We start from the raw sequence: 10,271 nt of genomic DNA on the forward strand, positions 1-10,271 counted from the left end.
TCTTAATTAACTACTTCCTGCTGAAGGGGGTGATGACGGGGGAACGGCAGGGCAGGCTCAGAGGTTGATCCAGAGGTCCGATATAGTGGGAGGGTGTTTGGAACAGCTGGGCTAGCAAAATTTTCTTGGATGTCTTATTTTTCTGTTATGTGTGATGGCACCTACGGATGACATAGAAAAAGCATATCAGACCAACGAGTGTGAATATTCCAAGGGCAATGCCTGTTAGGGAAGAGGTCACACCACGGGCAGGAAAGACACATTGTAATCATCCAAAAAATCCCTGGCATGTCTGGTCATTTTTTTTTTTTTTAAAGCAGTTTAACGATAGTTTTTCCTCCCCTGTCCATATTTATTTGGATAAGCACTTGAACTAGTTTATGGTCCTGAATCCTCAGTTTCTCCTTTGGCCATCCAGTTTCCCTGAGAACAACTCCATGAGGCATATTTAATTTTACCTCGAGCAAAGATTGATCTTGGATATCCAGATCGCTGTAAATTCAGGCAATTGTTTATCCGTCCTCGGGCGAGTGGCCCCGTTGTCCCAAATTCAGTCATTAATGTCCCTTCCTCGCAAGGGCGCGTTGCTCTCTGGCGTTATCAGAGAGGAGTGTGGGAGAATCAAGTCTCCCCATATGCACCCCAGGGGCTGAGAGAAAAATTCAATCAGAGGTTTTCCGGAGATGCCTCTGATAGTTAACGTGCATTCGGATGGTTGGCCGGGAGTGGGAAGGAGGACAGAAAGGGCAGCTCTGGTTTCAAGAAGGAAATCAACCGGTTTTCCTTCTGTTTCCAGTTACCCGAGGCTCTGGGTTTCCGATAGGTGGTTGGTTTGGGGGGGCCACCATCAAGAGCCCCGGGCCCACCAGTCCCTCTCAGGGACACTGGTTATCTGAGCCCTCACAGATCGAGGTCCCCGAGGGCATTCAGATCTCCGGTGACTGTCTCCACACAAGGGGCCTGACTTACAGTAGGGTTTCGACTTCGGTTGTCCTCTCCGAGGACCTTCTTGTTTCCAGAGCTCTGAACGGCCACATAAATGGCACCGGGTGCCAGGACCTCGGGAAGTCCCATCTGACATAGTACGCAAGGCCGCGAGTAAAGCCTCAGATTTTTTCTTAAGCCTCCTTTCCTGTTCTTTATTCTTCTCTTGATCTCGGTTGTAATATACCCGATTGGCAGCTCGTAAGAGCTCCCCCAGGGTCCCTTTCGGGCCAACAGCCAAACTTTTGCAGTCTTCTCTGAATATGTGGGGCCGAGTGAGGGACAAATTTGTCCTTCAGAATCGTCTCGGCCTTAGGGGTGTTAGGGGAGATAGCCCTACATTTAATGAGAGCCTCCCTTAACCTTTCCAGGAAGGCCACCAGGCTTCCATCCTGTGTCTGTGAGATAGTGGCTAATTCAGTGTAACTTAAGGGCTTCACCTTACTCCTTTTTAATCCTTCCAAAATACAGGCTTGAAAATGGCGGCGACACCATTCCCATTGGGATTATCGTAGTCCCAGCTAGGATCTTGGGGCGGAACTGCCTGAGCTCCAGTAGGGAATTGGAAGTTCCCCACAGGACCTCCGGTCCCATGGTAGTTAATGAGTTGCTGGTCCCCATATTTCTCAGCCAGTGCCAGAAGCCCACGTTCCTCTGTCTCGTTAAGAATCGGATTCAACAAGGGATGCCTGGGTGGCTCAGCCAGTTAAGTTTCCGACTTCGGCTCAGGACATGATCTCACGGTTCGTGGGTTCGAGTCCCACGTCGGGCTCTGTGCTGACGGCTCAGAGTGGAGCCTGCTTCATTTTCTCTGTCTCCCCCCTCGCTCTCTGCCCCTCCCCCACTCACTCTGTCTCTTTCTCTCTCTCTCTCTCAAAAGTAAATGAACATTAAAAAAATTTTAAATTAAAAAAAATTTTTTTTAATTAAAAAGATGATAAAAAAGAATCTGATTCAACAAAAAGCACTATATCTTTCTGGGTCAACTCAAAAACATACGTAATGTTCTGAAAAGCCTCTGTATACTTATCTGGATCATCAGAAAATTTACATAGATCTCCACTTATCTGTCTTAAATCTGCTAATGAAAAAGGTACTTGTAATCTTATCACCCTAGCTTCTTGTAGGGGAGACATGCCTGTCACATTGCGGGCAGGGCCTGGCTAAGGTAGGCCACGGGGAGAAGTGCATGTTTTTGGTTTTGTTTTTGTTTTCAACGTTTATTTATCTTCGAGACAGAGAGAGAGAGCATGAACGGGGGAGAGTCAGAGAGAGAGGGAGACACAGAATCTGAAACAGGCTCCAGGCTCCGAGCTGTCAGCACAGAGCCCGACGCGGGGCTCGAACTCACGGACCGCGAGATCGTGACCTGGCTGAAGTCGGACACTTAACCGACTGAGCCACCCAGGCACCCCAGAAGTGCACGTTTTAACGTCTGGATGCACAGATCGAGGACTTGAGGAGGAGGAGGAGAAGACTTCCCCTCCTGCTTCTCTGGGTCTGTCTTGGGTATAGGCAAGGAGCCCTTAATCGTTTCCTCTCCTGACTGCGGGACTTTAGAAAGGGTGGCTGTTAAATCAGGATCCACCTTACGTTCCTTACACATATCTTGATTTTTTCTTAAGGCCCCAAAACATCGAACACAGGGGGCTTCTCCCCATCTCCCCTCACGTTGCAAACCAAGTCCAATCGTAGGATGGTATTTTAACGGATATTTCCCTCTGGCGGCCAGGTTTCCCCCTGCAGCTTGTATTGGGGCCAAGCCTCGGTGCAAAAGAAAAGGAGTTGCTTTTTCTTCAGGGTTTGTGGATCAAAATCATCCCAACTTTTCACAAGGCATCCCAAAGGCATGTTGGCCTTGGTTGGGGAACTGCCTATCTGTAGGGAAAAGGAGGAAAAGGCATCCCTTATCTCAGTTTCCTATAGCTGGCCAGGAAAATCCTCATCTCCTGACCCCCGTTGTTGGCCGGCTCTGAGACTGGCAGACAGAAGCCCGGTCAGTCTGGACAGGTGCAGAGAGTAGTCGTTCTTACCCAGGCTTGACCCTACCTCTGAGAGCTGACCTTGTCTTCCCCGATTTCTCCTACCTCTCCATTTCCCACCTGTGGGACTTTGGGGGGTGTCGACTGTGGCCAAGTAAGACTCCCTGGTGGTAGAAGGATGTGCTAATTTTATTTTTGGCTGGACAGTAGTTTACGTATCGATCATCGGCTGTTGGGGGGGGGGGGGCTAAAAAGGCCAAAGTCGAGGTCTATTCCTCTGCCTTTTCCAGCAATGCCCACATAAATATGTTCCAGCCGTGTGGGTGTCCATTTTAAAGTCACTAGATTGGTGCAAGTCAGCATACGCTGGGCTAAGTGTAGCACAATGGCTCCCGTGTATCCCAGTAAAAGCCCTTCATGTGTCATAGTCATCCCTCCATCCATCCATCTGCCTGCAGAAACAACACAAGTGCGGAGCGTTTGGAGGCCGGCAGCAAGGACATGGCCACCATCTCCCCGGCTTTTTTTATTTTTAAGTTTATTTAGTTTGAGAGAGAGAGAGAGCAGGGGAGGGGCAGAGAGAGAGGGAGAGAGAGAATCCCAAGCAGGCTCCGTGCTATCGGCTCAGAGCTCAGTGTGGGGCTTGAACTCACCAACCATGAAATCGACCTCAGTTGAAACCAAGAGCCAGGGGCGCCTGGGTGGCGCAGTCGGTTAAGCGTCCGACTTCAGCCAGGTCATGATCTCGCGGTCCGTGAATTCGAGCCCCGCGTCAGGCTCTGGGCTGATGGCTCAGAGCCTGGAGCCTGTTTCCGATTCTGTGTCTCCCTCTCTCTCTGCCCCTCCCCCGTTCATGCTTTGTCTCTCTCTGTCCCAAAAATAAATAAACGTTGAAAAAAAAAAAAAGAAACCAAGAGCCAGATGCTTAACGGCCTGAGCCACCCAGGCGCCCCTCTACCCGCGAACTTTTACAATCCATTCATTTTAACCTTAGTCCCTCCTGACCGCACATAAAATTCGTTTCCAAAGATTTCCCCTCATGAGCCTTCTACCTCATTCCTTTGTACTCAGATTTTGTCCCAAGTCATTTCTCTCCAACAACCAGTCTCATGTAGGACAAAAATTACTTTTTTTTTTTTTTTACTTTCGCCAAAAACGTATTTGCATTTCTTATATCTTTCTTACACGTGTGCTTTTCCACATACAAAGCTGCTTTCCTTATTTCCATCAGTCTTAACTACATTTAGCAGAATTTTAACTCTTAGAAAACTCCGGTAAAGACTAAGTAGTAAGGAACTGTGAGCCGTTACATCAGAATTCCTTAGATGGCAAACGTATGAATCAATTAAGCATGTTTTCCAACAGGCCCAAATATCCTTAGTTTCTCTGCAAGAAATCAGAAGCACAGACCTGCGTTTAGTAAGTGATGCTTTCAGCATTCCATCGGATTTGGAAAAGGCCTAAGTGTCCAAAAAGTGTAATCCAGCTTATCATCCCAGCAAAACTTTACAGTTCCAGGTTATCAAAGGCCCTGAAAGCGAACTTCACGGTTGCCCGTGAAACCCAGGAGACAAAACGAACCATCATGTTAAGCCATCGTTTTGCGGACAGCTCGTAACAGAGATATTCGTGGGCTTCTTTGGTTGTGTAAACCGAGGTGGGAGAGTTTCATATATTGAATGCTGGTAGCTCTGAAGACGTGTCTCAACATTAAACCAACAGGCTTCAGTGAGTTTAAACACGGACTGTGTTCCACACCTGCGTCGACTTCTAAGTCGATCCCTTGGTTCTCCGTTGTCAACTTTGCCTGGGGCACCAGTGAGGAAACTTGAAGCGGGTGGCGTAAGCCTGAGGGGGTGCTCTTTGCTCCTCGACCGCGAGGGGAGGAGGAGCCCATGGCTCCAGAGGCCCCCAGGTGACATAGGAGCCAGTCATGCTGGCCGCACTGAGGTGGTGTAGAAACAGGAGGAGTTAGGAGAAGGCACAAGAGGTGAGCTGCAGCCAGGAAGGCCGGAGGCAGACGAAAGCCCAGAGGGCAGAGAACCAGGTCTCCGGGTCCTGAAGCCTGTCAGCTCGGACAGGTGAGCAGATGCAGATTCCCGCCCCCCCCCCCCCCCCAACAAGTGGCATTCAGGCAGTCCGTGTCGGGCCAGAGAAGACTGGGAAGTTCTCCGGAACAAAAGGCGTTTCGGCAGCTGCTTGGGAATATTCCTTTACGTCCCCGTCCCGAGGCGGACTAACCAGGCCATCTGCGTCTCGTGGGGAGCCTGCCAGATGTCTTCTCTCCCATCCCCCCGTGGGCATCAAGGGCAGGAGGAGGGTGCTGAGCCCAGAGGGCATCGGAGTAAGTCCGCAGGAGACGTTTGAAAATGAAAATGAGAGTCCAAACAATGGGAGCCTGGGAGGTGAGCCATGCCAGAGGGTTGGAAATGGAAGCAGGGGGCCACCTTCCACTGTAATTGGGAAACCTGTGAGAAGGGCGCCTCGGAAGTCACCCGCATCACTCCTAGAAGGGTATCTGAGGGGTCAGTCTGGGGCTTTCCCACTATTTCCCAAAAGGAGAGGCTGGCCAAGAAGGAAAGAGGAGAATTCCACCCGACACCCAAGCGGGCGGTCAGGGACCAGGTTCTGCCGACAGCCTTCAGGCGTCCACCAAAGAGTAGCCTCTATCAGGACCCTTTGGTTGCTGAGTCCGTGCATCTGGGCGTTCTTCTTGAAAGGAAATTGGGGCTCCGCCACACCGACGTCCCCAACTGTGTTGGGGGACGAGCTGGGAGGACACCCAAGGAGCCTGTCACCCAAGGCTGGAGAATGGCCGCCACGCTCTTCCCTCTTAACTGGCTGACGGGTGCCCACTGTTTGGTCTGAGAGCTTTGTTCAGGATGGAAAGAAAAGAGGGGGTGCCAGCTGCTCTTTCCTTATAGTTAGACAGCGTGGCTATCCTGGGATGAGCCCCCAAAGGCATGTTGCGGGATTTTTGACCTCAGTACCCAGGGTTCCTTGTCTCGCCGCTTCGAGGAACGAAGGAGACAGAATGAGCAGCAGACAAAACGTTGGAGTCTTAGCAAGACAGAGGAGTAGGAAAGCTCGCTCTGCAGAGAGGGGGCTTTCGAAGGTGAATGCCCGCGACGGGAGGCGTGACGGGAGGCGAGGGTCCTTGTTTTACAAGGTGCTGGTGTCCCTCCCTTCCCTCCCCCCGGTCCTTCTCAGGTGCCTCCCTTACTGTCCGGATGGCGCTGGGCACTGGGTGGGCCCCTCCTGATTGGCTGGACTCCACTGGGTGAGGACTCAGACTGTGGTCATCCTGTCCCTCGTAGCACATAAATTTTATGGTTTACTTTTTTTAGTTAGGTATTTTGATTGTTGAGGGGGAGTAAGTGGTGTCTTACATTCTTAAGAGGGACCTTCCGCCCGCCGGAGGGGCTTCCAAAGTATGTTTTTCTCCACCCAGACACCTCAGGCCCTAACCTTTCCCTCTCTGCCTGTTTTGTCCTATCTTTTCCTATCATACTGGGACAAGGGCACAGATGAAACAAGTCAGTGCATCCTGAAGAGAGGGAAGGGGGAGAAAGGGGGGAGGAAGAGGCGGGGAGAGAGGGAGAGAGTCAGGGAGAGGAAGAGAGGGAGGAAGAGGGGTGGGGGGAGAGAGAGGGAGAGGGGCAGGGAGGGAAGGGAGGGGAGCCGGGGAGGTAGGGGGGAAGGAAAGAGGTAGGGAGAAGAGAGGGAAGGGGGAGAGAGAGGAAGACAGAGAGGGGGAGGGGGAGAGAGGGAGAGGAAGAGAGGAGGAAGGGAAGGAGGAGGGAGGCAGGGGTGAGGGCGGTGGGGGAAGAGCAGCAGACCTGAATGGGAAGGAAGAAAGGGCAGAGGTGCCCTGTGGCCCCTGGCTCCTGGGTTGGGAGAAAGGAAAAGAAAGCAAAAAAAGAGGCACAAAAAGACTAAATGATCCCGAGGCAGATGCAGCTGAGTCTGGTGTGTGTCCCGCATTATTACGGGCTCTGAGAGGGTGGAGGAAAGGGTGTGGCACGTTTTGGCCGAGGCCCTGGGTGGCTGGCAGGGGGGGGTGAGGGCAGGGTGGCCGAGGGCGGCCCCGTGGGGACAGTCAGGGCCGCGGACCCCTCCCAGGCGCAGCGGAGGGCCCCTCGGAGCCTGGGTGGAGGGAGGCAGGGGTGGAAAGTCCAGGCCTAATTGCCGGGTCCCTCTCCGGCTCGCAGGGAGCGCGGGGCAGGAAATTCCTCGGATTCCAGGCCCGTAGGATCATTGCCGAGCGTAACCGCAGAGCCGGGAGGGAGGCCGAGGGCGGCCTCTCTCCATCTTTTCTGCAGTTTCCACGCCGGCCCACGAGGAGGGCGGGCCGAGGGGCCCCGGGCCGTGGGCCCCCGGTGGGGGCGCCCCGGGACCCAGTGCGGGCCGGGACTTCCCGGGCGCTCGGGCTGCGGGTGCGGGGTGAGGCTGGGAGGCCCCGCCGTCTTGGCTGCATAACCGACTGTCCCTCCCCCAAGACCGACCGTACACCCCCAAGACCCCCCCCCGTCCCTGCCAAAACTGCCCCCCCCAGACCGACTGTCCCCCCAAAACCGACTGTCCCACCCCCGAGACCCCCCGCCCCCGCCAAAACTGTCCCCCCAAGACCGACTGCCCCCCAAAAACTCCCTCCCCAAGACCGCCCGCCCCCGCCAAGACTGTTCCCCCCAAGACCACCTGTCTGCCCCAAGACCGACCGCAGACCCCCAAGACCCTCCCCCCGCCCCCGCCAAAACTGCCCCAAGACCGCCCGCCCCCCGCCAAGACCACCCCCCCAAGACCGACTGCCCCTCCCCCAAGACCGACCACCCCCTCCACCTCAAGACCGTCCTCCCCCCCTCCCTCCCAGGGCAGGGACCTGATGGCCCTCCCTCTGCTCCGAGCTGGGCCTGTGGAATGAGGCCTGCCACACCGCGAGCGCACACAAACGTGCAACACACACACCGACACACAGTAACAAGCGCGTGTGCACAACTGCCCGCGCACCGTTTCTCCCACTCTCTCGCAGACGCGCCCCACGGTCACAGACACGCCCACTCGCAGACACACCTCACGCTCCGAGGGACACACTCACACAGACATGCGTGCTCACACGCACACGCGCGTTCTCTCTCTCCCGCAGACGCACAGTCACACGCCCCCAGACACGCGCTCACACACAGAGGCGCACGCAGTGCTTGCCGAGCGACCATCCGGGGAAGCTCGGTGGGGTGTGTCCGCCGCGCGGGTCCCGGTGACCAAGGCTTCGTGCCGAGCCCCGTTCCTCTGCCAGCTAACCTAGCCGCTTCTCACACTGGCACTTAATATCTGCTCGGAGAATGCAAACAGGGTTTTAATATTATCTCCGGTAGAACATAATTAGGTGCTGCTAAAAATTCATTATCATGCTTTCTAAAGCCGAAAGAAATGACTCGTGCATCACCCGCCCCACTGCCTTTCCTCGCCAGTGCCGAGAGCTGCCGAGGGAGTGTTTTCATCATAACTGGTTGATGGGGGTGATGGGGCCTCCTTGAAGGGCAGGGGGGTTTCCTGGGAAGGGGGAGGGGGAGGAGGGGTCCCCCCTCAGCGCCAACCTAAAAATGGCCAGTGCCGGCTGGCCTCAAGGAGGCATGTCCAAAAACCCCAAAAACTCACAGTCAGAGGCGCCGTGTCTGGATTTGCCCCAGGACTGTTGCACTTTCTTGGGGCCGGATTATAAAATCTTTTCAGTTCTTCCCGAGACCTGCGTGTCCCCTTTTGTTACCAGATCTCTTTTCTGGGAGACCAGGACAGGTCTCTTCCTGAACTTTACCGCGGATTCTGCCCCGATAACACAGAATTCGGCTGGCCCCACAACGCTGCGATCACTCCCGGGTCTGGCTAATTCCATCAGCTGGGAAAAGGATGCACGAGGCCTTACCCTCACCTTGGTTTCCTTCCTGACGGCTAAGTGAGCCGTGTGGCTTGGGACAAGTTGCTTAACCTTTCTGGGCCTCAGTCTCCCCTAATGAGGAAGTCGGGCTAGGTACAAGCAGAGGCTCATTTTGGCTGCAGCTTTGGGTGTTTCTATGTAAAAGGATTACGTTTTTCACCACTGTCCCTTACCTGGGGGACCGAGAGCCGGCCCCTTGAGGTGGTGTGGGCATGGCAGGTGCCGTGGACTTTACGAAAGGGGGCTTTCCTCAGTCCCTTCTGTTCCCTCCTCGGGTTTCAGGGGTAAATTATGCCTGTACTTACTAGGATCCGTACATAAGCAGCTGAGGCGTTAGGAAGGGGCAGGAAATAATACGGGGTGGGGTGATAGATGATGCTGGTTTGGCCAGGTTTCCTTCAAGGTGTAAGTTTGGAGCAGGGCTCAGGAGGAGGGGACGTGCGTAGATTGCCAGGGGAGAAACCAAAGCACCCCGGTGGGTGGGTGGGTGCGGCGGGGAAGGAGGAGGGGCGCCGTGGGAAGCCCTGTGCGCCCGGGTTCGAGATGCGCCACTCTTACGGGTTCTCGAGAAGTGGTCAATGAAATGAAGTTTAAGAAGCTGCGTGCAGGTTGCCCGGCATATGGAAGTGAGGGGACGCAAAGCAGGAGGGAGGCCGAAGGGGCCATTGTCCTCCGAATGAGACCATACGAGCGGCGTGGAAAAAGTATCGGGGGAGAAGGACGTCTCAGCACTAGCTCCATTTAGTCATCTCACTTGTGCTAAACCCTCACTGTGTTCTGGGGCATCAGTTCTGGAAGGGTCTATCGCGAGAAGTAGGGACCAGATAGGGGATGGGCCCTGCCCAGTGGCACACAGCTGTTTCCTAACTCCCAGGAGGAGCTAAAGACCAGAGCATTCCTTGACCTCAGTTTCCCTGTTAAATTTGCACCTAGTGCCTGAGGACTCCCTTGGGAGCCACCTTCACACACCCCGGGAGCTCTACTGTAGGGGTGCGGCTCCGCCCGCCCCGCCCCCGCCACAATCAGAAGTCAGGACTTGCCCCAGATCCTGTGTCAGCCGCCCAAATCCCCGCCCGAGACTTAACCCCCCCCCCCCCCCGAGGCCTTCCTGAGCAGATTTCACAACAGATGCATCCGAAGGGAGAAGGTTGAAAGTGTTCAGGCAAGCGCTGCTCCCCTGGGCTCCTCCCTGGCCTGTCCCCATCGGGACCCCGGTGCTCGAACAGTGGAAATGCACCTGCTACAGGGCACGGGCCTTGGCCAGCTTGCTGCCTCCCCTGGGGACTCCTACCTGCATGTACCTGGCATGGGTGTGTGCGGGAGGAAGCCTAGGATTTGGTCCGGGAGGGGCCGGGAGGACCCAGGAGCGACCA

The 10,271-nt window shown here is 54.8% G+C and overlaps 1 protein-coding gene across 5 annotated transcripts in view; it reads left to right on the forward strand.

The window, feature by feature from the left end:
• The window catches only part of KIRREL1 (kirre like nephrin family adhesion molecule 1), a 99,040-nt gene that overhangs the window by 25,004 nt on the left and 63,765 nt on the right, over window positions 1-10,271 (forward strand). The window lies entirely within an intron of this gene.

This window comes from Leopardus geoffroyi, chromosome C3 (assembly GCF_018350155.1).
Source record: "Leopardus geoffroyi isolate Oge1 chromosome C3, O.geoffroyi_Oge1_pat1.0, whole genome shotgun sequence".
In the NCBI taxonomy this organism is placed as follows: domain Eukaryota; kingdom Metazoa; phylum Chordata; class Mammalia; order Carnivora; family Felidae; genus Leopardus; species Leopardus geoffroyi.